Genomic DNA, 6,967 nt, shown 5'->3' with positions numbered 1-6,967 from the left:
CTTACCATCTAAATACCTCAAAACATTTGCAAAGAATCAAGTTATCAAAGCTCAATGTTCTACAAGTATTTTATTATACACTACCACATGCAACATTTCCCGTTTCCAACCATACAACAATTTAACGAAGAAGAAACTTCGCCATGAATACTATGAGTAAAGACTAAGGACATATTTGTCCATATGCAATAGCGGAGCGTGTCTCTCTCCCACACAAAGAATGCTAGGATCCATTTTATTCAAACAAAACAAAAACAAAAACAAACCGACGCTCCAAGCAAAGCACATAAGATGTGATGGAATAAAAATATAGTTTCAGGGGAGGAACCTGATAATGTTGTCGATGAAGAAGGGGATGTCTTGGGCATCCCCAAGCTTAGACGCTTGAGTCTTCTTGATATATGCAGGGGTGAACCACCGGGGCATCCCCAAGCTTAGAGCTTTCACTCTCCTTGATCATGTTGTATCATCTCCCTCTCTTGATCCTTGAAAACTTCCTCCACACCAAACTCAAAACAACTCATTAGAGGGTTAGTGCATAATCAAAATATACATGTTCAGAGGTGACATAATCATTCTTAACACTTCTGGACATTTCACAAAGCTACTGAAAGTCAATGGAATCGAAATATCCATCGAACATATCAAAACAGGCAATGCGAAATAAAAGGCAGAATCTGTCAAAACAGAACAGTTCGTAATGACGAATTTTATTGAGGCACCAGACTTGCTCAAATGAAAATTCTCAAATTGAATGAAAGTTGCGTCCATATCTGAGGATCACTCACGTAAATTGGCATAATTTTCTGAGTTACCTACAGAGAATTTTGCCCAGATTCGTGACAGCAAAGAAATCTGTTTCTGCGCAGTAATCCAAATCTTGTATGAACCTTACTATCAACGACTTTACTTGGCACAACAAAACACTAAACTAAGATAAGGAGAGGTTGCTACAGTAGTAAACAACTTCCAAGATTCAAATATAAAAAAAAATTACTGTAGTAAAAACATGGGTTGTCTCCCATAAGCGCTTTTCTTTAACGCCTTTCAGCTAGGCGCAAAAAGTGTGTATCAAGTATTATCAAGAGACGAAGTGTCAACATCATAATTTGTTCTAATAATAGAATCAAAAGGTAACTTCATTCTCTTTCTAGGGAAGTGTTCCATACCTTTTTTGAGAGGAAATTGATATTTAATATTACCTTCCTTCATATCAATGATAGCACCAACAGTTCGAAGAAAAGGTCTTCCCAATATAATGGGACAAGATGCATTGCATTCATTATCCAAGACAACAAAATCAACGGGGACAAGGTTATTGTTAATGGTAATGCGAACATTATCAACTTTCCCCAAAGGTTTCTTTGTAGAATGATCAGCAAGATTAACATCCAAATAACAATTTTTCAATGGTGGCAAGTCAAGCATATTATAAATTTTCTTAGGCATAACAGAAATACTTGCACCAAGATCACATAAAGCATTACAATCAAAGTCATTGACCTTCATCTTAATGATGGGCTCCCAACCATCCTCGAGCTTCCTAGGAATAGAAGCTTCGCGTTCTAATTTCTCTTCTCTAGCTTTTATGAGAGCATTTGTAATATGTTTCGTGAAAGCCAAATTTATAGCACTAGCATTAGGACTTTTAGCAAGTTTTTGTAAGAACTTTATAACTTTAGAGATGTGGCAATCATCAAAATTCAAACCATTATAATCTAAAGCAATGGGATCATCATCCCCAATGTTGGAAAAAATTTCAGCAGTTTTATCACAGGTAGTTTCAAATAGCTTTAGCGATTTCGAGGCAGTTTCTCGCGCTTTGCATTTGAAGTGGAAACATTGCTAACACCAATTCTTTTATTAGTAATAGTATGAGGTGCAGCAACTTGTGTAGCATTAGCATTACTAGTGGTGGTAATAGTCCAAACTTTAGCTATATTATCTTCTTTTTCATTTTCTTCTTTTTCCCACCTAGCACGCAATTCGGCCATCAATCTTATATTCTCATTAATTCTAACTTGGATGAAATTTGCTGTAGTAACAATTTTATGATTATGATTTTCATGAGGCATAACTTTCGATTTCAAAAGATCAACATCAGCAGCAAGACTATCGACTTTAGAAGCAAGTATATCAATTTTCCCAAGCTTTTCTTCAACAGATTTGTTAAAAGCAATTTGTGTACTAATAAATTATTTAAGCATGGCTTCAAGTCCAGGGGGTGTGTTCCTACTATTGTTGTAAGAATTCCCATAAGAATTACCATAGCCGTTGCCATTATTATAAGGATATGGCCTATAGTTGTTACTAGAATTGTTCCGGTAAGCATTGTTGTTGAAATTATTATTTTTAATGAAGTTTACATCAACATGTTCTTCTTGAGCAACCAATGAAGCTAACGGAACATTATTAGGATCAACATTAGTCCTATCATTCACAAGCATAGACATAATAGCATCAATCTTATCACTCAAGGAAGAGGTTTCTTCGACAGAATTTACCTTCTTACCTTGTGGAGCTTTTTCCATGTGCCATTCAGAGTAATTAATCATCATATTATCAAGAAGCTTTGTTGCTTCACCAAGAGTGATGGACATAAAGGTACCTCCAGCAGCTGAATCCAATAGGTTCCGCGAAGAAAAATTCAGTCCTGCATAAAAGGTTTGGATGATCATCCAAGTAGTCAGTCCATGGGTTGGGCAATTTTTAACCAAAGATTTCATTCTTTCCCATGCTTGTGCAACATGCTCAGTATCTAATTGTTTAAAATTCATTATGCTACTCCTCAAAGATATAATTTTAGCAGGGGGATAATATCTACCAATAAAAGCATCCTTGCATTTAGTCCATGAATCAATACTATTCTTAGGCAGAGATAGCAACCAATCTTTCGCTCTTCCTCTTAATGAGAAAGGGAACAATTTTAATTTTATAATGTCACCATCTACATCTTTATACTTTTGCATTTCACATAGTTCAACAAAATTATTGAGATGGGCAGCAGCATCATCAGAACTAACACCAGAAAATTGCTCTCGCATAACAAGATTCAGTAAAGCAGGTTTAATTTCAAAGAATTCTGCTGTAGTAGCAGGTGGAGCAATAGGTGTGCATAAGAAATCATTATTATTTGTGGTTGTGAAGTCACACAACTTAGTATTTTCAGGAGTACCCATTTTAGCAGTAGTAAATAAAACAAACTAGATAAAGTAAATGCAAGTAACTAATTTTTGTGTGTTTTTAATATAGCAAACAAGATAGCAAATAAAGTAAAACTAGCAACTAATTTTTTTGTATTTTGATTTAGTGCAGCAAACAAAGTAGTAAATAAAATAATGCAAGACAAAAACAAAGTAAAGAGATTGGATTGTGGAGACTCCCCTTGCAGCGTGTCTTGATCTCCCCGGCAACGGCGCCAAAAATTTGCTTGATGCGCGTGGTTGACGTATTGTCTTTCCGTTCGACATGCGTCCGTTGGGAACCCCAAGAGGAAGGTGTGATGCACACAGCGGCAAGTTTCCCTCAGTAAGAAACCAAGGTTTATCGAACCAGTAGGAGTCAAGAAGCACGTGAAGGTTGATGGCGGCGAGATGTAGTGCGGCGCAACACCAGGGATTCCGGCGCCAACGTGGAACCTGCACAACACAAACCAAGTACTTTGCCCCAACGAAACAGCGAGGTTGTCAATCTCACCGGCTTGCTGTAACAAAGGATTAGATGTATAGTGTGGAAGATGATTGTTTGCAGAAAACAGTAGAACAAGTATTGCAGTAGATTGTATTTCAGTATAGAGAATTGGACCGGGGTCCACAGTTCACTAGAGGTGTCTCTCCCATAAGATAAATAGCATGTTGGGTGAACAAATTACAGTTGGGCAATTGACAAATAGAGAGGGCATGACCATGCACATACATATTATGATGAGTATTGTGAGATTTAATTGGGCATTACGACAAAGTACATAGACCGCTATCCAGCATGCATCTATGCCTAAAAAGTCCACCTTCAGGTTATCATCCGAACCCCTTCCAGTATTAAGTTGCTAACAACAGACAATTGCATTAAGTATTGCGCGTAATGTAATCAATAACTACATCCTCGGACATAGCATCAATGTTTTATCCCTAGTGGCAACATCACATCCATAACCTTAGAGGTTTCTGTCACTCCCCCAGATTCACAGAGACATGAACCCACTATCGAGCATAAATACCCCCTCTTGGAGTTACTAGCAAAAACTTGGCCAGAGCCTCTACTAATAACGGAGAGCATGCAAGATCATAAACAACACATAGACATGAATTGATAATCAACATAACATAGTATTCTCTATTCATCGGATCCCAACAAACACAACATATAGCATTACAGATAGATGATCTTGATCATGTTCGGCAGCTCAGAAGACCCGACAATTAAGCACAATGAGGAGAAGACAACCATCTAGCTACTGCTATGGACCCATAGTCCAGGGGTGAACTACTCACTCATCACTCCGGAGGCGACCATGGCGGCGTAGAGTCCTCCGGGAGATGATTCCCTCTCCGGCAGGGTGCCGGAGGCGATCTCCTGAATCCCCCGAGATGGGATTGGCGGCGGTGGCGTCTCTGGAAGGTTTTCCGTATCGTGGCTCTCGGTACTGGGGGTTTCGCGATGAAGGCTATTTGTAGGCGGAAGGGCAGGTCAAGGGGCGTCACGAGGGGCCCAGGAGACAGGCCAGCGCGGCCAAGACCTGGGCCGCGCCGCCCTACCTCCTGGCCACCTCGTGGCCCCACTTTGTTGACTCTTCGGTCTTCTGGAAGCTTCGTGGCAAAATAGGCCCCTGGGCGTTGATTTCGTCCAATTCCGAGAATATTTCCATACTAGGATTTCTGAAACCAAAAACAGCAGAAAACAGCAACTGACTCTTCGGCATCTTGTTAATAGGTTAGTTCCAGAAAATGCATAAATATGACATAAAGTATGCATAAAACATGTAGATATCATCAATAATGTGGCATGGAACATAAGAAATTATCGATACGTCGGAGACGTATCAAGTACTCACTCCGACCAATAACCAATAGCGGGATCTGGAGATCCATAATGGCTCCCACATATTCAACGATGACTTTAGTGATCGAATGAACCATTCACATACGATACCAATTCCCTTTGTCACGCGATATTTTACTTGTCCGAGGTTTGATCATCGGTATCACTCTATACCTTGTTCAAACTCGTCTCCTCACAAGTACTCTTTACTCGTACCGTGGTATGTGGTCTCTTATGAACTTATTCATATGCTTGCAAGACATTAGACGACATTCCACCGAGAGGGCCCAGAGTATATCTATCCGTCATCGGGATGGACAAATCCCACTGTTGATCCATATGCCTCAACTCATACTTTCCGGATACTTAATCCCACCTTTATAACCACCCATTTACGCAGTGGCGTTTGGTGTAATCAAAGTACCTTTCCGGTATAAGTGATTTACATGATCTCATGGTCATAAGGACTAGGTAACTATGTATCGAAAGCTTATAGCAAATAACTTAATGACGTGATCTTATGCTACGCTTAATTGGGTGTGTCCATTAAATCATTCATATAATGACATAACCTTGTTATTAATAACATCCAATGTTCATGATCACGAAACCATGATCATCTATTAATCAACAAGCTAGTTATACAAGAGGCTTGCTAGGGACTCCTTGTTGTTCACATAACACACATGTATCAATGTTTCGGTTAATACAATTATAGCATGGTATGTAAACATTATCATAAACACAAAGATATATAATAACCATTTATTATTGCCTCTTGGGCATATCTCTAACAGTCTCCCACTTGCACTAGAGTCAATAATCTAGTTTACATTTGTAAAGATATAACACCTTGGCCTTCCGGTGTTTTATCATGTTTTGCTCACGGGAGAAGTTTTAGTCAACGGATCTGACACGCTCAGAAACGTATGTATTTTGTAATTCATTTGCGTCTTAACGCATCACTCATTTCCAAATGAGTCGGCATTAAATATGTTTGGTCTTCTGGTGGAACCTTAATTCCGCTGTCTGAAATATGTCACTAATATTGTCACACACAATATAGCTTCAAAGTTCTGACTCTGTCGGAAATACACCAAGTTCTTAAAGAATCTCTTGACTTAACATCCTTTGTTATTGTCAAAACAATGACATACTCTTCCTTCTTTTGTAGAATCCGTCATAATATTTAGAACTCTTCTAAATCTAGCATAGACAACTTCTAGCTCATTATCCTACCTTTTAAACAACACTTAGTTTAATTTGAGACTGAAATTTTATTTTCATATGTGACAAAACATATATCGGTGCAACACTTTACAGTGATTTGTTTGTCATTTCTCCATACAAAACTACATATATATCCTTGGTTCTTCTTAAGTACTCAAGAATATTCTTACTGTTTTTCAATGATCATCACATGAATCATTCTGGTACATGCTCATAATATTTTTAAGAGTACATGACATCTGATTGTGTACATATTATTTGTGATCTATAATCACTCATGTGTTTTTACTCATTGAGTGTCAGATACACTCAAGTCTTGTTAAAAACTTCACATGACAAGAACATTTTCTTAATATTTCTATATTAAACTACTTCAATATCCATTCTATGTACTTTGACTTAAACTTATTATGTGTTTCAATCTATCTTCATAGATCTTGACACTAAATATGTTTCAGTCCATATCTTTTCATTGAAGTTAATTTCTCAATGAAACCTTTTTAATCAAGTATATAATTACATCATTTATAACCAACTATATGTCATCTACATAAAGTATTATAAATATGTCTCAGCACTCCCACTTAATTTCTTGCAAATGCAAGCCTCTTCATCGTTTCTGATGAAATAAAAAACTCTTTGACTATTTCATCTGGTGAAGATTCCAACTCCGTGATACTCACTTCATCCATTTGAAGTT

The sequence above is a fragment of the Lolium perenne genome, chromosome 1 (genome assembly GCF_019359855.2).
Source record: "Lolium perenne isolate Kyuss_39 chromosome 1, Kyuss_2.0, whole genome shotgun sequence".
Classification (NCBI taxonomy): Eukaryota; Viridiplantae; Streptophyta; class Magnoliopsida; order Poales; family Poaceae; genus Lolium; species Lolium perenne.
The sequence above is the reverse complement of the archived record's forward strand: the minus strand, read 5'-3'. Positions refer to the sequence as shown.